This window comes from Beta vulgaris, chromosome 5, assembly GCF_026745355.1.
Source record: "Beta vulgaris subsp. vulgaris cultivar EL10 chromosome 5, EL10.2, whole genome shotgun sequence".
NCBI classification, from domain to species: Eukaryota; Viridiplantae; Streptophyta; class Magnoliopsida; order Caryophyllales; family Amaranthaceae; genus Beta; species Beta vulgaris.
Window position 1 is genome coordinate 13840421 of NC_079206.1, and position 21038 is coordinate 13861458.

Below are 21038 nucleotides of genomic sequence, written 5' to 3' on the forward strand. Positions count from 1 at the left end.
AACTTAAAAAAGATGTACGTAGTACTATAAACTATGCATCATCCTACCCTTTTAAGAGTGGGAAAGGTGGTTTATGAACAATAATTTACATGTGCTTGGGGCGTTGTTGTTGTTGTTAAAAAAAATTATTTCTAACTTGCTTTTGCTATTAATCTTCACCTTTCAGCTACTTCGCTTTTATGCCTATTATGCAACAAATTATCCATGGCAAGAGCTTTGCCAATAAGAGCTTTGGGAGTAGGTTCTTGTTTTCATCATCTAAGTCGTTTTTTCTCATGGTTTGCAATAAAACTAAGGTTTTATAAACAAAATCTCTTTAGTTTAAGAATGAGCTGGCGAAGCACGTTGCTGCTGCTGGTGGCGTTCAGAAGTAGGTCGTGGAAAGCAGCAACCCTTTATATCTGAAGAAGGTGAATTTTGGTGGTTCGAAATTGTGAGTGCGGGTTTACCAATTGAATTGTTGGAACGAAATTGTTGTATGTATGCTTGAATTTGTTCGAAAATGAAGTACATTTATTTGCTTGAAATTGTTCGAAAATGTTGTGTATTTGGTTGAAATGGGTCGAAATTGTTGTGAATTTGTGTGAAATTGTTCGAATTTGAAGTACATTAATTAAATTAAGTACATTAATTTGCTTGAAATTTTTGGTTGAAATTGTTCAAAAATGCAGTTTATGATGATTTGATATTGTTGGTAGTAGTTTATTTGGTTGTTATAAACACAAATTCGAAGTAATTTCTTGTAAAATCTGTGGTTTGGTTTATGTTTTTATGTATTTTTTGTGCATTTAATTTAATAATATAAATAATTCGAAGTAATTCTGGGGTTGTTGTTGATAATTTGAGGGTTTATCTTCAGATTGTGTATTTTATTTAGAGTTTGGTTGGATCTTATTTTGATATGGAGAAGGTTTCTGTTAGCATATTGATTTGTGAAATTGCAATATCTAGACTATTAGTTTTCCTTAAGCCATTACTTGGTGAGTAGTTCTCATAGAGTTTTAATCTATGGAGGCCAAAACAGCCACTAGATTGTGGATTTATTGAGATAGTTAAGAGTGAGTATGCACTTGTGCTGGACAAGAAATATTCCACGTTGTCCAATCTGATATTCTTCCTCCATTGTCTTTGTTAAGTGATAAAAAAAGCAACTGCAACCTACTTGTCTCACTTATGAGTTGATTAAAAATTTAATCCATTAAGCGGCGTGAATAAGATGTTTATGTAGCAAATATGTATTGCTAACTGACATGCTAAAGTCATATAACCCAATCAAAAGTAATAACCTAAATCTTTAATTAAAGTAGATAGGGAAGTAGGGTCGAATCCGCAGAGAAACGGGTCTTTTTACTCTAATTAATAAGTGTAATCTAAACTATTAACAAAATGATAAATTTAATTTTATCCCTATTGTTTTTTGTTCTGAATAAGTTTAGAGTAGTTCATAATATTTTATTAAAATAATGCAAAGCAAATTAATTAAAAAGAATAGACCTTTAATCCATAATTTTTTTTAATAAAATTTTGATATTATCTAATATAAATTTCAATTATTTTTTATCACTTTATTTCGGTCCAGGTTAAAATTTTCCGCCTTTGGTCTTTCGATGGTTGTAACTTTATTTAAAATTTCTTTATTAATCATTTAATTGGGCATGTACTTACCTCCTTATCTTAACGTCTTTTTCAAAAATTTCCGACCAAAAAATTGTTTACTTTTTGGTCCAGACCGAAAAATAAAACGTTCAAAAAACTTGAACTTAATCAGGGCCCTAATATGTAGGCTCGCCCTTGTAATACCCCAAATTTTCAAAGATTATTTTATTATTATCTATTAAGATTTAATATTATTTTCGCTTAAAAATTATTTTGTGGTAATGAGATTTCATTGTTAACTACGTTTATTAAAATAATAATTTAATTTAGTTTGATTTATTTTAACAAGTTCCAACTAAATAATTTACTTATTATTCATTTCATTATCAAACTCTTTAAATTGATTTATATCTTGGTTCATTGTCCATCCACATTGGTAATCCAAGCCCAAACATTAGTCCATAGTTCAAGTCCATGTGTCTTTTACCAAAAAGAAAAGTTAAAACAAAACAAAAAAAAAAGAGAGAGTGAAAATCAGCTTCTTTCACGTCTCCCTCCCTCCTTCCTCTTCTTCAAAAAAAAAATTCAGCATTCAACAGTAAATTAATTAGTTCAGCAACTTGCAATACTTGTCAGTAAAAATTTAATCTTCCCAACTAATATCAGATTATAGGGGAGGTAAACATTGAAGAAGCTACAACACCATAGCTTCACCTCCCTACACCATAGCCTCCATTAATGGGGACTTAACCAAGCTTGAAAATTTCTGACCAAATCCCTCTATAAATACTGACTCCATTCTCATCAGATTCCTCAAGCAAAACCACTTCAAAGGTTTGCTTCATTCTCTCTCTCCCTCTTTAATTTCTGAAATTATGATGATTTTTTTTTAAAGAAAAAAATAAAAGAAATTCAAAACCCCCCCATTCCTCCACCATCTCAAACCACCGGAAAACCTTCGAACCACCAACCCAGAAAATTCGACCAACCCAGAACCACCGCGTCACCTCTGCCCAGGTTGTCGCGCCTCCCTCGCGCGCAACCCCTCGCGACCCTCGCCCCAACTCTGTCGCCCAGCCATCGTTCTGTCGCGACTTTCTGTCGCCCAGCACCTTCCCTCGTCGAATTCTGTCGCCGGCCAAAACCACCGCCAGCCCAAACCTCCTTCCCTTCCTCCTCTTCGTGCTCCTCTGTCTTTCTCCCTCCTTCGTTCCTTTTTCTTTCCTTTCTGTTTTTGAAACTGATTCTTGAATCAGTAAAAGGACCCCCCTTTCCCTTTTAAATGTTTTTTTTTGTTATTTTACCTTTATTTTAAAAAGCTAAAACTTATAAACTTCCTAAACTAACCACATTAATTAATTAGTGTATTTTATTAATCTTTTACAAACTTGATAACATTTTCTGATTTTCTAAATTAAAACAAGGAGTAACATAAAGTTATTTTTCTATGTTTAAAATAGTTGTTTAAGTTAATAAAATTAAGATTGAAGTAATTTTATGAATATTCAAAATGATTCCATATATAGTGTGAAAACTATAAAACTTTATAAACTCTCTTAAGTTCATTAAGAATTTCTTTAAAGTTATTTGAATTATTTAAATTGTTTATTTTATAAAAAAAGGGGTTATTTAGGAACTAACTTAAATCTCGTTAATATTGTAGACTCCGATTTCGTAGACAAGGACTATCAAGAGCGCTAAATTCGTGAACTTAGCTTTGGGCACGCGTCACGAGGTAATCTCCGATGTCCATCTAAACATAGATCCCGCTAGTGTAAAATGAATTGGTTACGTGATTATTATGTGCTTATAAAATTTATAATTATGGACTATAATTATGGATTCGAATAACAAATGGACAACGACTCTGGATTCTGATTATGATTTATGAATAATGACGAAGGACGATGTACGATATGACAACGATGTTACTATAACGTTATCGGTTAATGTTATTTAATAATGATATGATTATTATTATACTATTATTATTGTTATTATTATTATTATGATTATTATTATTGTTATTATTATCAATTTATTCATGAATATTATTATCGTTATTAACTTGTACTTTATGGAAGTTGGAATTGATAAGAAATCGTGATAACAAAATGATTATGAATCTGAGACGATAAATGAACTCAAGTGATTGGAAATATGAAATAAGTTATTGAAATCTCTATGAATGGATTGAGATCATGATGGATTGAATATGTTCACACTGGTTTGAACAAGATGACGTAATTGAATAAAATGACGTAAATGTATATGTGAATTATGTGATGACGTGAATTAAAAGATGTTAATCACGTAAAGTGAAATATCGGAGGGAAATGATGAACAGGTTGCCCTGTATGAGTGGTTCAGCGGCCCCTACAGGTTTTCTGGTTACTATGCTGATTATTCTGTTACTGTCTTCCTTCTATCTTATTGTGATCCAAGTAGAAGGGGTGTGCACACTAGGACTTGTTATGGCCAATATGATTTTTCGTAGGTGGTTACAGGGGGTTTCCCCGGCCTACAAGTAGGTGGTTACAGGGGGTTTCCCCGGCCTACTATGTTGAAGTAAGTGGTTACAGGGGGTTTCCCCGGCTTACTGGCGTTCTCTTTCCTCTCCATGAATAATTGGATAATTGAATTAATGAAATGATTATTCAGTGTATATATATGTGTACATGTGTTATGACTTCCAAAACTATTAGTATACTATTTTACAAAGTATTTTCAACTTAAGTATTTTACGGGATGGAGTTGGAATTACTCAGTTTATCTGATTTTGGGAGCTTGTCTCTCTTGTCTCTTTTCAATGTATTTGTGCAGGTGGGTGATCGAACGGGGGAACAAAAGGGAGATCACTTAGAGTTGTCATCCACTTAGCCTATGATTAGCTTTCGCTGGAACTCTGAAACTTTTAATTAATTAGTAATGTCTAATAAACAATTTACTTAGTTGTTTTGATTAATGAATTTGAGTTGGTGTGTTGTAACTTAGCCTTGCAATTGTTTCCAAGGAGATAATTGCGGCGGTAACACCTCCCCGTCGGATCGAACCCTCGTGGATTCGTTTTCCCCCGAAAACCCGAGTTTATTCGAATGGAAAAAGGGTTCGGGTCGGCGGGGGTGTTACAGTAATGGTATCAGAGCCGAGTTAGATTAACTAGGGAAAGATTAAAATTGTTAATATAGACATTAAGGAAATGAATCAAATAAGAACTTAAAATTTATTGATTAAGAAGTCAAGATAATAGAATATTTAGGAGAAATGAATTAGGATTAAAATATGTTTAAGGGTTTAGTATGGGTACGAATGGGTTATGTGTGCATGTATGAAAGTACTCGTTAAAGGTACTTATTATATTGTTTATTTTTATTAGATGGCCAGGACTCGCATGACTGCCAGGAAATGCACCAGAACCCCTCTAAGGACCTTACCTTCTAAGAATGAGGGTAGGAGAGTCTATTTCAGCCTACATCTATAGGTTGCGTCTGACCATGAAGTGTTATCACCTCAATGAAGGTCACGGAAATTCAGATTACCTCACGACACCTAGACAAGCCGATGTCTTAATTCACACTCCCCAATGATGGCCCTATGCTGAAATCAAGAGTGAATACTCCGATATACTGAAAAATGGAAGGCCAAACTATGAAAGATACACGTGGAAAGGGAAGTGGTATCTCACTTTGAGTTACCTGGAGAAAAGGATGCTCGATGCCAGAGCCAAATGGCTTAATTACTACCTAACCTCCGATGATGATGAACCAACTATAGTGATAATGAAGTAATAGAAAGAAGCCCTACCCCACCCGTTGAAAACCATGGAGAAAATGAAAATGAAGATGATGATGAAGACCCGTCCGAGGATGAAGAGTAAAACCTTCAACCTTAGCTAGTCGTAACCACTAGGAATCTAAATAACCTGTAGTAGACTTATTAACGTTAATGTTAACTTATTTGTTTTATGATGCTAGTATATCTTAGTTATGAAAACTAAGCTGACTCTTATGTGATGAAATGTGCATGAGTAATGAAATGACGAAATTTTAGTATATGAACCGAGTATGATGGGTGGAAATGAGGAATTGAATGACTCTTGATTATATATTTTATGTGAAATAGCCCTTGTTTAAGACAATGTGAATGGTGGGAAACCAATGTGAATAACGCAGGTAGCTTATGCAATACGTTTATACACGATCTAGAGGAAGACGTCAAGAAAACCAAATGGCTGAAACTCCAGAACAAGTTGCAGCACGACTTAGGACTCTCGAGCAATTAGCTCAAAACTTTGGTTTAGTTCTTCAAAACCAGCTCAACAATAACCACCATGGGGATGATCCACAAGCCGCAATGGCGAAAAAGATTTCCTCTCTGAAACCACCAACCTTTGTTGGTAGAGAAGACCCATTACTTCTCGAAAATTGGATAAGAGACTTCGAAAAGATTTTCACGGCCACGGGTACGCCTGAGGCCCAGAAAGTTGACCAAGCGACCTTTTATTTGCACGAGGATGCCGATACGTGGTGGGAAAGTGTAGGACCATCGTTAAAGCTCAAGAGAACTTTAACTGGGAAGCTTTAAGATAGCGATTAAGGCTCGATTCTTCCCCGAGCACATTCGTAGGCAGAAGTACAATGAGTTTAGTAGATTCAATCAGAGTTATAACATGAGTGTGCAAGAGTACGCTCAGAAATTTAATGAGTATGCTCGCTTCTGTCCGACTGTGTTCCTGATGAGGGAACTAAAGCTCAAAAGTTTGAGGACGGACTTAAGTTCGATCTTCAGACTCGTATGGGAGGTAGTACCTCAACTACTTTCGCGGAGGCATATGCTAAGGCCTCAAACTTAGAGAGAATTCTGCAGCGTGAAAGAGAAGTGCTAAGTAGGCATAAGAGAAAGGAACCTGCGAGCAACAGCAACAGCCAAGGGTACGACAAAAGGCCCAACAACAACAACAACAACAATAGTGGACGCTACAACAACCGCAACACTCAGAATTATGGACAACAGGCCCCGCAAGGAAATAGGATCCAAAGGAACTTTGTTTGCAGGAAGTGTAACAAGAACCATCCAGGGTTCACTTGTCAGGGTGAGAAAATCAAATGCTTCGAATGTGGAGAAGTAGGTCACAAATCATTTAACTGTCCCAAGAGGCAAGCTCAGAATGGACCGAATGCAAACAAAAGTAAACTGGCAACATTGGAGGTGGAAACAGGATTCAACACTTTAATAACAACCGCCCCAATGGAGGAAATGCTGCCCAGAACGGAAACCAGGACAACCGCCCTTTTGGAAGTGGAAATGGAAATTTTGGAAGGAATGACAATAGAGGCTACACCAGTGGACGAATCAATGTCATGAGCCGAGTCGAAGCTGACACTAATGCCAATGTTGTGACTGGTACTTTTCTCGTGAACTCAAACCCTGCTTATGTACTCTTTGATTCAGGAGCTCTCATTCTTTATTTCTAGACTTTTGTTGATAAGTATCCCCTCGAGTCTACCCAGCCCTGTCAAGCCAATATAGTCATGCCCACAGGTGAAACTGTTTCTTGTAAATCTCTCTTCCAAAATATCCGGTAGTCATAGCTGATACTGAATTACCGGCCGATCTTATCCTTTTTGACCTAAAAGACTTTCACGTTATCTTGGGAATGGATTGGTTAGCTAAGTATAAAGCCAAAATCGAGTGTCATAACCAGAAAATATCTCTTAGAGGACCAAATGGAAATAGGATATCTTATAAAGGCATAACCTTCCAGCCTGCTGTTAAAATAATCTCTGCCCTGAACCTTCAAACCTACCTTAGAAAAGGCTACCCAGTCTACCTATGCCAAGTAAGGGACGCAAGCATGGAAAATGAGGAGTTGACTCAAATCCGGTAGTAAAGGAATTTTCGGATGTATTTCCCGAGGAGTTACCTGGAATGCCGCCTGTCAGAGAAGTGAACTTCAAGATCGACTTAGTCCCGGGAACAGGACCTATCTCTAAGGCTCCGTACCGAATGGCACCTGCAGAAATGCAAGAATTGAAGGTGCAGTTGGAGGAATTGTTGGAAAAAGGGTACATTCGACCTAGTGTTTCGCCTTGGGGAGCCCCAGTACTGTTTGTTCGAAAGAAAGATGGATCTTTAAGGTTGTGTATCGATTATAGGGAGTTGAATAATGCCACGGTGAAGAATAAATATCCGCTCCCGAGAATTGAGGATTTGTTCGATCAACTTCAAGGTGCAGCAGTATTTTCAAGGATCGATTTGAGATCGGGTTATCACCAATTACGAATTGCTGAAGAGGACATTCCGAAAACAGCCTTTCGTACGAGATATGGCCATTATGAGTTCACAGTCATGCCTTTTGGACTCACAAATGCGCCAGCTACTTTCATGGATCTCATGAATAGGACCTTCAGCCATATCTGGACAAGTTCGTGATAGTATTCATTGACGATATATTGGTGTACTCGAAGGATAAAGAAGATCATGAGGTCAGTTGAGGAAAGTATTGGAGATTCTTCGAGAAAAGCAATTGTACGCAAGTTCTCAAATGTGAATTTTGGTTGGAAAAAGTATCATTTTTGGGTCATGTGATATCAAAGGAAGGCGTTTCGTAGACCCATCGAAGATTCAAGCAGTGACGATTGGCCTCAACCTAAGAACGTCACCGAAATAAGGAGTTTCTTGGGTTTAGCTGGATATTACCGAAGATTCGTAAAAGATTTTTCAAGAACAGCCCAACCTCTCACTAACCTGATGAAGAAAACAACAAAATTTCATTGGGATGATAAGTGTGAGGAAGCATTTCAAGAGTTGAAGAAAAGACTTACAACAGCCCCGGTATTGACATTGCCCTCTGGAGTAGAAGGATTTGAAGTTTATAGTGATGCCTCGAAGAAAGGTTTTGGGTGTGTTTTGATGCAGCATGGCAAAGTAGTGGCCTATGCGTCGAGACAACTCAAACCGCATGAGCAAAATCACCCTACTCATGACTTGGAGTTAGGGCGATCGTGTTTGCGTTGAAAATTTGGAGACATTACTTGTATGGAGTGCAGTGTAAAGTCTATACAGATCACAAGAGCTTGAAGTATCTGTATACGCAAAAGGAGTTGAATATGAGGCAAAGACGTTGGTTAGAGCTTATAAACGACTATGATTTGAAGATAGTGTATCAAGAAGGAAAAGCGAACAAAGTAGCAGATGCGTTGAGTAGGAAGAGCGCTCATTCGCTAAATGTGCTGATTTTGGCAAATGATCTGTGTGAGGAGATCAAGAGATTGAATTTGGAAGTAGTAGAACCCGGTTATGTGAAAGCTCAATTGAATGCTCTTACTGTTGGACCGGACATATTTGAGGAGATTCGAGAGAAGCAAGCTGCCGATAAGTGGTTGAGTAAGTTAAGAGGATGAAAGAAAGTGGTCAAGCACCAGAATTCGAGATCGATGAAAATGGCGTTGCAAAGTATAAACAGAGATGGTGTGTGCCACAAGATGAGGAACTCAAGACGAGAATCCTAAGGGAAGCTCATAGTTCGCCTATTCTATACATCCAGGAGGAGATAAGCTTTATAAGGATTTGAAGAAGCACTTCTGGTGGCCTAGGATGAAGCAAGAAGTAGCCGACTTTGTGGCAAAATGTTTAACCTGCCAGAAGGTGAAAATACAGCATATGAAGCCTGGAGGAAAATTGCAACCGTTGGAAGTGCCAGGATGGAAATGGGAATCTATCTCTATGGATTTTATCACGGGATTGCCGAATACGAGATCTGGAAAGAATGCAATATGGGTAATAGTGGATCGTTTGACTAAACGGCAAGATTCGTAGCAATGAAGGATACTTGGTCGTTGAAACAGTTGGCCGATGCTTACTTTAATGAGGTAGTTAGGCTACATGGTGTTCCGAAGGACATCGTTTCGGATAGGGATTCGAGATTCTTATCTAAGTTCTGGAAACAGCTTCAGAACAGCCGTGGGTACATTATTGAAGTTCAGCACAGCTTTCCACCCGCAACAGATGGTCAGACAGAGAGAACAATTCAGACTTTGGAAGATATGTTGAGAGCATGCGTGATGGATTTCGGAGGATATTGGGATAATCATTTGATGTACATTGAGTTTTCGTACAACAACAGTTATCACTCGAGCATAGGAATGGCACCTTATGAGGCATTGTATGGACGAAAATGTAGGAGTCCTATATGTTGGAGCGATGTGAACGAGTCGTTGAATTTAGGACCAGAAATGATAGAAGAGACTACCAACAAGGTGAAGTTGATTCAAGAGCGCATAAAAGCAGCTCAGGATCGACAAAAATCGTATGCCGATCAAAGGAGACGAGATTTGGAGTTTGCAGTTGGAGAGAAAGTGTTGCTGAAAGTTTCACCAACCAAAGGAGTAATGAGGTTCGGTAGGAAAGGAAAGCTAAGTCCTCGTTATATTGGACCTTATGAGGTATTGGAGAGAATTGGACAAGTGGCCTATAGGTTAGCCTTACCTACAGATTTAGCCAAAGTTCATAATGTTTTTCATGTGTCTCAACTTCGTAAATACATCTCTGACCCCTCCCATGTTATCCAACCTGAAACCATTGAGTTAGACGAAACCCTCACTTTTGAAGAACGTCCTGTTAGAATCCTTGATTCCAAAACGAGAAACACCCGAAACAAGGCAATAAAGTTAGTCAAAGTTTTATGGTCTAATCATCAAACCGAGGAAGCAACTTGGGAAACAGAAGACGACATGAAAAAGCGTTATCCTGAACTCTTTTTTGAGGTACGATTATTGAGTTTCGGGGACGAAACTCCTTAAGGGGGACTGAATGTAATACTAACAAAGCGCAAAGATAATGTTTCGTTAACATTAAACATCTAACCTTAAAGTTCGAGGACGAACTTTGTTTTAAGGAGGAGTAGATGTAATACCCCAAATTTTCAAAGATTATTTTATTATTATTTATTAAGATTTAATATTATTTTCGCTTAAAATTATTTTGTGTAATGAGATTTCATTGTTAACTACGTTTATTAAAATAATAATTTAATTTAGTTTGATTTATTTTAACAAGTTTCAACTAAATAATTTACTTATTATTCATTTCATTATCAAACTCTTTAAATTGATTTATGGATACTTGGTTCATTGTCCATCCACATTGGTAATCCAAGCCCAAACATTAGTCCATAGTTCAAGTCCATGTGTCTTTTACCAAAAAGAAAAGTTAAAACAAAACAAAAAAAAAAAAAAGAGAGTGAAAATCAGCTTCTTTCACGTCTCCCTCCCTCCTTCCTCTTCTTCAAAAAAAAAAATCAGCATTCAAAAGTAAATTATTAGTTCAGCAACTTGCAATACTTGTCAGTAAAAATTTAATCTTCCCAACTAATATCAGATTATAGGGGAGGTAAACATTGAAGAAGCTACAACACCATAGCTTCACCTCCCTACACCATAGCCTCCATTAATGGGGACTTAACCAAGCTTGAAAATTTCTGACCAAATCCCTCTATAAATACTGACTTCATTCTCATCAGATTCCTCAAGCAAAACCACTTCAAAGGTTTGCTTCATTCTCTCTCTCCCTCTTTAATTTCTGAAATTCTGATTTTTTATAAAGAAAAATAAAAAAATTTCAAAACCCCCATTCCTCCACCATCTCAAACCACCGGAAAACCTTCGAACCACCAACCCAGAAAATTCACCAACCCAGAACCACCGCGTCATCTGCCCAGGTTGTCGCGCCTCCCTCGCGCGCAACCCTCACGACCCTCGCCCCAACTCTGTCGCCAGCCATCGTTCTGTCGCGACTTCTGTCGCCCAGCACCTTCCCTCGCGTGAATTCTGTCGCCGGCCAAAACACCGCCAGCCCAACCTCCTTCCCGTCCCTCCTCTTCGTGCTCCTCTGTCTTCTCCCTCTTCGTTCCTTTTCTTTCCTTTCTGTTTTTGAAACTGATTCTTGAATCAGTAAAAGGACCCCCTTTCCCTTTTAAATGTTTTTTTTGTTATTTTACCTTTTTTAAAAAGCTAAAACTTATAAACTTCCTAAACTAACCACATTAATTAATTAGTGTATTTTATTAATCTTTTACAAACTTGATAAATTTTCTGATTTTCTAAATTAAAACAAGGAGTAACATAAAGTTATTTTTCTATGTTTAAAATAGTTGTTTAAGTTAATAAAATTAAGATTGAAGTAATTTTATGAATATTAAAATGATTCATATATAGTGTGAAAACTATAAAATTTATAAACTCTCTTAAGTTCATTAAGAATTTCTTTAAAGTTATTTGAATTATTTAAATTGTTTATTTTATAAAAAAAGGGGTTATTTAGGAACTAACTTAAATCTCGTTAATATTGTAGACTCCGATTTCGTAGACAAGGACTATCAAGAGCGCTAAATTCGTGAACTTAGCTTTGGGCACGCGTCACGAGGTAATCTCCGATGTCCATCTAAACATAGATCCCGCTAGTGTAAAATGAATTGGTTACGTGATTATTATGTGCTTATAAAATTTATAATTATGGACTATAATTATGGATTCGAATAACAAATGGACAACAACTCTGGATTCTGATTATGATTTATGAATAATGACGAAGGACGATGTACGATATGACAACGATGTTACTATAACGTTATCGGTTAATGTTATTTAATAATGATATGATTATTATTATACTATTATTATTGTTATTATTATTATTATGATTTATTATTGTTATTATTATCATTTATTCATGAATATTATTATCGTTATTAACTTGTACTTTATGGAAGTTGGAATTGATAAGAAATCGTGATAACAAAATGATTATGAATCTGAGACGATAAATGAACTCAAGTGATTGGAAATATGAAATAAGTTATTGAAATCTCTATGAATGATTGAGATCATGATGGATTGAATATGTTCACACTGGTTTGAACAAGATGACGTAATTGAATAAAATGATAAACGTAAATGTATATGTGAATTATGTGATGACGTGAATTAAAAGATGTTAATCACGTAAAGTGAAATATCGGAGGGAAATGATGAACAGGTTGCCCTGTATGAGTGGTTCAGCGGCCCCTACAGGTTATCTGGTTACTATGCTGATTATTCTGTTACTGTCTTCCTTCTATCTTGATGTGATCCAAGTAGAAGGGGTGTGCACACTAGAGACTCTGTTATGGCCAATATGATTTTTCGTAGGTGGTTACAGGGGGTTTCCCCGGCCTACAAGTAGGTGGTTACAGGGGGTTTCCCCGGCCTACTATGTTGAAGTAAGTGGTTACAGGGGGTTTCCCCGGCTTACTGGCGTTCTCTTTCCTCTCCATGAATAATTGGATAATTGATTAATGAAATGATTATTCAGTGTATATATATGTGTACATGTGTTATGACTTCCAAAACTATTAGTATACTATTTTACAAAGTATTTTCAACTTAAGTATTTTACGGGATGGAGTTGGAATTACTCAGTTTATCTGATTTTGGGAGCTTGTCTCTCTTGTCTCTTTTCAATGTATTTGTGCAGGTGGGTGATCGAACGGGGGAACAAAAGGGAGATCACTTAGAGTTGTCATCCACTTAGCCTATGATTAGCTTTCGCTGGAACTCTGAAATTTTTAATTAATTAGTAATGTCTAATAAACAATTTACTTAGTTGTTTTGATTAATGAATTTGAGTTGGTGTGTTGTAACTTAGCCTTGCAATTGTTTCCAAGGAGATAATTGCGGCGGTAACACCTCCCCGTCGGATCGAACCCTCGTGGATTCGTTTTTCCCCCGAAAACCCGAGTTTATTCGAATGGAAAAAGGGTTCGGGTCGGCGGGGGTGTTACAGCCCTTGGGCCTCCAAAATCTCAGAAACGGGGCTGATCATTACTCAACATTTTAAGCAACTCAAACTATGCAAATGAAGAAGAATATACACACATACAATATAAAAATACTGCGCACGCAGCCGAAGAGTTTTCATCTTTGGGAAGTCATCTACTAGACTACTACACCATCAACGAAAATTTGTAGGGAGACCTAATCCTAAATGAAGTGACCAAACAATCATTCAATACTTGATCACCCATACTATTAAACAAGCTATTCTTGATGTAACTCATTCCGGAAAACCGTCCCTGTTGCTTCTAAGATTATGCTCAACAAGCCACAACAATCATAGCTTCAATTCCACAACAAACCTTTAATTGCGAGAAAAAAATTCACAACTAATTCAGAAAACACGAATGACCAATTTTCCACAAAAATCGACCAATCGAGTCAGATAACATACTAACATACTTCAATAAAGCTAGTCAAGTTGAGCGTAACATACTAATTTCACTCAATTTAACTAAACCTTTGATTCTAATCATGATCCATCTCAACTCATTACTGAATTTGATAAAAACATTACAAGCAACACAAAAGCCCTAGCTCATGTTTCAAAATTCAATGACAAGTAAATAACATTAAAATAACCTATCAATCCAACCAAAACCTAAAACTACTAGGTTAATGTTAGTTCGTTATTTGAAATAGCAATATCTGCAGAATTTTTGGAAACAATAAAAAGAAAATGCGAGAGAAAAAAATGTGAATTACTCTGCGATTATGCGAAGAGAGTTGCGCACCGTGAAAAACGTGAAGGGTCGGTTGTGCCGAGGTAGTGCGCCGGCTATACTGTTCGTCGATGGTGCGTTTGTAGCAGAGATCAGAGTGCGCAGGTGAGGAGGAGTGGACGATAAGTTTTGTTCTAACACAAAGTTTACACACAGATGAGTTGAGCTCTCTCTTATTATAGATCCCCAACCCAAATAAGTGAATAACCCAAGTTACCCAACTCTAATAAGAACAAAATCCAAAATATAATGAACCAAACGTGCTCTCAATTTGTTCTTAACTCAAATTCGACTCGGATCCACACTGCATCCAGCTCTATATAGATCTCGATTGATCATTCTAATTAGTAGTGCTTTTGGTCAAAGAAAAAACAACGGAAATTAAAATGATTGTGAAAAGACATTAATATCATGACTTCTTGATTGTAGTGTTTGAAAAGTGTAGGTATATATGGTTTTATAACTTTGTTTTCCCTTCAAACATGTTGTGATTTAGCTGGTTCTTGCCAAGAAAAACAAGAGCATCCTTAACCATGATTGGAAAAAAAAGATTGTGAGTCAATCTTAAATTTTTGGCCCTTAACCATGAGTGAATAAAAGATTGTGTGATAACTCAGGAATTTTGGGTGCATGGCTCGATTGGAATGACGACCAAGTGTGGGTGCCCCACTGCCTGATCATGAAAAACTCAATTTTTTATTGAATTTTCGCCAGTCAATACAGTGTTGTTATGGTTGGAGTTGTACTCCAGCCAAAACAACATATTTTGACTGACGGAAATTCAAAAAAGGAAAATTACTATGCAGCTGGCAGTTACAAATTTACAGACTCAAAAAACCAAATGCCTAGAGAGAAAATTCGCCAAAATATCTCTCAAAATCACTCAAATTATCGACCGCCATCTCGATAATTACGAATCAGAGAGGCGAAAATTCTCAAAAATGTTCTCCTCAATATGATAACCTTTAGCATGAAGATCCTCAATGCAATTTCAGCCTTCTCAACGTCCATATGTATCTTAATTTTTTCTGAGGGGAAAGAGGCGATGTGCATAAAATTAAGGTAGGGACAAAGAGTTCATAAGTACATAAGGAGCGATTTTCGGGGGTACATGACACTCCCACCTTTGCTCAATTCCAAACGGCACAAGTCTAGCAAGGTGATGGGCTACGCTATTCCCATCCCCACGCACATGAGACCAAGAAACAGCAGAAAAATCCTTACAAAAATATAGCACATCCTCAAATTTAGAATTAATATCGGAGAAGAAGATAACTCCCTTAGAGAGACGAGAGACGAGAGACGAGAGACTAAACATTTGCAGTCGATTTCGAAAATGAAATTCCTGAGGTTGTGAGAATTTGCCTGCTTGACCGCAAATAACAAAGCTTTTCCTTCCGCGATCTCGGCTGGCCACCACGCTCTAACACGTCTACAAGCTAACCACAAGACCTGCCCAGTACAGTCCCGCGCCACCATTCCTAGACCGACCCAACCGTCCTCGCCAACAGCCGCATCCGAGTTAACTTTGATGACCCCAGCAGTGGGGGTTTGCCATATGCAAAAGTTGTTGCCAGCAGCGTGTCCAGCAGCTCCATAGATGCGCTGGGCATATGCTTGGTAGTCTTGCCTTGCCTTCACTGCTCGCACAACCAGCCCACTGTTGCCTATATTAATTCCTGCGAAAAGAGCTTGGTTTCTTCTAAACCATAGTGTCCAGGCAATAAAACTCACACCCTCCAACTTGTCATCACCTACATCTTTCCAACTCTCAAAGACGTCCAGCATTGAAGTAATTTCTACTTTAGGAATTAGATTAACAAACCCACTTAGTTCCCAAACCTCCTGCACATGAGAGCATGTAAATAGAGCATGTGTTAAAGTTTCCGAGGCAGAATTGCAAAGGGGGCACACGTCATCCTCAAGCAAGTGATGGCATTTCAGTAAAGCTCGAACCGGAAGAGTAGATAAACAAATCCTCCAAAGAAATGAAGAACTTTCGAGGAACATTCAAACTCCACAACTTCACCCAAGTTTGATGAAACTCGTCAAAATTACACGATTTCCCTACCATATAAGCAATTTTCACAGAATACTTACCATCCTTAGTGAAAGCCCAACACATAGAATCCGTTGGTGAACGTTCACTTAATGGAATAGACAAGATAGCATGTGCATCCCCCTCTTCAAAATTTTCCAATACAAAATCAGTCTGCCACTCATGGGTATCCTCATCAATCAATTCTCTCACCAACTCCAACCCACCAAACGGCTCCCCGGACAAAAAACATGAACCATCTTTACACACCCACGAGTCATCCCAAATTCTAATATTGGCTCTGTTACCCACTCTCCAAAGTAATCCCTCCTTTAGCAAAGACTTAGCACCCCAAATGCTTCTCCAAGAGTAACTACCCACAGGGCCCAAAGAAGAAGAGAGAAAAGATGAGTTCGGATAATACTTAGCTTTCATAACTCTGGATAAAAGGGAGTTCGGAACCTGAACCAACCTCCATGCTTGACAACCTAACAGAGCTTCATTAAAAACACCAAGATCTCTGAATCCCAAACCTATAAACATTTTGGAGTATAGAGCACAACCCAACTTTTCCAGTGAATTTTCCGTTCCGAGCCATTCTGACCCCACCAAAACTTGGCCATAGCCGAGTGAATTACTTGAATCACTAACGTAGGGACTTTGTAAACACCCATAAGATAGGTGGGGATAGCCTGTACAACAGCTTTCAATAATACTTCTTTACCGGCTCGAGATAGAAGTTCTTCTTTCCAACCTTGGAGCTTCTTCCAGATTCGATCTTTCATCTCCGAGAACAGCAACTTCTTCGATCTACCAGAAAGGGCCGGCACCCCAAATACTTCGGATGGCACTCCACATGTCTCATGGCCAAGAAATCTATCAACTCCTGTTTCTGCGCACTCACCCTTTTGCTAAAAGATATCTTCGACTTCTCAATATTAATTTTTTGACCGGCTGCTGCTTCATATTTGTTGAGAATATCAATTATAGTCGTGCAATCCTGTCGAGTGGCTCTAGCAAAGAGTAAATTGTCATCAGCAAATAGAAGGTGAGAAATTTCAGGCCCATTCCGGCTAGCTTTTGCACCATGAATCTGCTTAGCTAAGGAGGCCTTAGACAACAGAGAGGAGAAAGCATCAGCAACCAGAATAAAAAGATAAGGGGAGATAGGATCCCCTTGTCTGAGACCCCGGGAAGGAGTAATAGAGCCACAAACATTACCATTCACCACAAAAGAATAATTCACAGAAGAAACACAATCAATAATTAACTGAACCCAATCTGCAGCAAAACCCAATTTAAGTGACAGACTCCTCAGAAAGCTCCATTCCACTCTGTCATATGCCTTACCCATATCCAACTTCATAGCAATAGACCCTCTTCTGCCTCGAAATCTATACTTCATTGAATGAAAAATCTCAAGAGCAATAAGAGCGTTATCAGTCATCGGGCGACCAGGGACAAAAGCACTCTGGTTTTCCGACATAATATCAGGTAAAATCACTTTAAGCCTATCTGCAATAACTTTTGAAACAAGCTTATAAATGACATTATAGAGGCTAATTGTTCGAAACTCAAAAACCATAGTCGGAGAACGGACCTTTCGGATAAGTGCCAAATTGGTTGAGTTGATAGAATTCGAGGGTCGAGTGCCATGCACAATACCAATCACTGCTGATGCAACCTCATCCCCCACAATATGGCAAAAATATCTGGTAAAAGATCGCATGCATACCATCGGGGACAAGAGATTTGCAAGGTTGCATCTGATTAAGAGCCGACCAAACCTCTTCCTTTGTAACAGGACGAACTAGAATCTCATTCATCTTGAGGGTAACACTAGGGGACAGAGATGACAGAACCTCATCAATACTAGCCGTATGGGGTGGCTAGAAGTGAACAGGTTGTTGTAATAGTCCTCGATAACCTTCTCAACATCCTCCGCCTCTTCTTTCCAACACCCATCCTGATCAAATAACCCAGGAATATAATTTTGCTTTTTCCGTTGCGAAGCTTTGCGATGGAAATACTTGGTGTTTTTATCACCGTCACGAAGCTCTGCAACACGGGATCGAAGATACCAGTAAGCTTCCTGCTTCTCAAGCAAAGCATCAAGTTCAGCTTGTAGAGAGATATTCAGATCACTATCCGAAACCGAAGAACCACTTTGGACCTCGACCAAGCGCTTCTCCAATCACTAATTTTCTTCCCCAGGGCCAAAACTGTAGACTTTCCCCAAACCAATAATCTTCAGCCACTTTTCGGATTTTTATTAAATTCAGCCACTTTTGTATCTTAATTTAATAATACATTAACAACACTAATTGTGTCTCTTAATTTAATTATGAAAATACTAATAATGTATTTATATGTGGACGTAAACTATTAAAAGCTAATTTAAGTATTTAATTTAATTTAATTATTAAAAACACTAATTTTGTATTCACATTAATTATTAAAAGCTAATTATGTATTTATTTTAATTCAATTATTGAAAATGCTAATTATGTATAAGGGTGATGATGAGCTCGGCCTGTTTGGAAATAGTTCGGGCTCGGCTCGGTTAAAGCTCAACTCGTGGTAGCTCGGCTCGAGACCTTAACGAGTCAAGTCGAACTAGGCCAAGCTTGGGTCAAAATGCTCGTGAACAGGCTCGATTATTATTTTTTATAAAAATAATTAATATACCTTAAAGCCTTTAAAAAATTATTATATGCTAAAATACTTTAAAAATTAATTACACGTATCCTTTTATACCATTTTTTACATTGAACAATTCATATTGTTTCTTTTTGTATATTTTTAGATATAGTTTGTCGATTTTATTATGTGTATTTGTTAGTAATTCATTTTGCTAGCATGTAAAAAAATAAATAAAATATGTTTATTCGTGGTACTTTTTGAATTTAGTCTATAATTCTACAAGATCTGTCAACAATTTTTTTTTCAATGTCGAATATGAATTTCCGTTCAATGTTGTTTGGTTTATTCTCAATTTGTTTCAAATCAAGTTCGAACTCCAGTTGAGCCGAGCTCGAACCTTGAGAGAATCTCACGAGTTCGAGCCGAGCTTCACTTATGGAACTCACAAGCGAGCCGAGCCGAGCCGAGCCGAGCCCAGTATAGTTTGGGCTCGACTCGCGTGATAAGCACCTATGCATGTTAATTATTGAAAGCTAATATGTATTTAATTTAATTTAATTATAAAAAAAGCTAATTACATATATGTAATTTAATTATTGAAATGGTTATAATGATTTTATTATAATTTATTTTCTTTATTAATTATTAAGGTTATTTCATATTATTAAGAAATAAGTAATTAAATATTTTTACATAATGGTGGTTGGGTGATGAGAGAGAAAAAGTAGTTGGTAGTGCCAAAGAGTAACAAAGAGATAAAAAGTAATCGAGATGATTTTTTTTGTTCATGGTTAAAGAGGATGCTTGGAAGAAGATTGGTAATATTTTTTTAGAGAGTGGGGGTGGGATGATCTTTTCTTCTCATCATGAGTAAAGGTTATGTTTGGCCAAGCTTTTTGGAAACAGTTCATGTTTCTCAAAAGTAGTTTTGCAGAAACAGTTTCTTAAAAACTATGCGGATGTTTATCATCTCAGTAACACAAAATATTTTTACCCTATTTGGCCCAAATTTATAGACTTTATTGCCTATTTAACTATTCTTTACACTGGATCTATTTTCATTCTATGTTTTATAAATATTAGTATGTCTTAAATTTAGCAAATTTTAAATTAATTTCACTATAATTTATAATGAATTAAATATAGTCTTTCATGTACAATAGACCATTATAAAATTTTACTAAAATATTTGCTACAATTACTCTTTTCGTCCCTAAATAGAGTTCACAAGTTTCCATTTAGATATGTCCAAAATAGATTTTTCATTTCTTTGTTTAGCAGAGTCCACCAATTAAATATTATTTAGCTTTCATTTTTTAATATAATGCACACTTCCCCACCACACTCTCTCCTCAATGAACAATTATAAATGGTGTATCAATTTTAACTTTTAACTAGTTATTAGGTCCGTGCTATATCTTGGTTCAGAAAAAAAATTCATTTATTAATATTACACTTTAAAATAATAACACCAAATACAACTTGGTTTAGTAGTTAAAACTTAAGTATATGAACTTGAGGTCACGGGATCAAGAGCTATACTATGCAATTTCTATTTATTTTTATTGTACATGGATTACATGAAATATAAAATTATCTTAAGAAGAGCGTCACATCGACCGTCCCTTGTTTAATACTTGTGCCTTATAGAAATGAAAACTCTATCTTGAAGACGGAGGGAGTACATTGTAATGTAGCCACATAGGGCGCCCTCCCACTATAACTTATATTATTGTTAGTGGCGCGTAATTATTGTGGCATAATTTACTTGTTGTGAAACATATATCATTTCAAATTATCATAAAAGAAAAGGAGTAATAATATTTCCTTCATTATGAAATGATTGATATTATGTGAGAGCTTTTTGAAAGACATGTTACACACTTCACTCATTTCAGAAAGATGAAAGTATAAGAGATGGTGAAAAAAAATTAAATTCAATCATTATAAGTTTTCTTTAGTCAGCTATGAAGAATTAAACCTTTCACTAATCCAGTATAAGGATATGTTTTCTTCACCTTAAAATATTTAATTTCAAGTCTGATATGTTCATATTAATTTGAACATGTTCTAAAAACTAATAAAATTTTCTTTAATAACTTTGTCATGAACCTACAAAGTCGACTTTTGTAAGTTCAACGAAGTTCCAGTGAGTTCAAATAAGTTTCG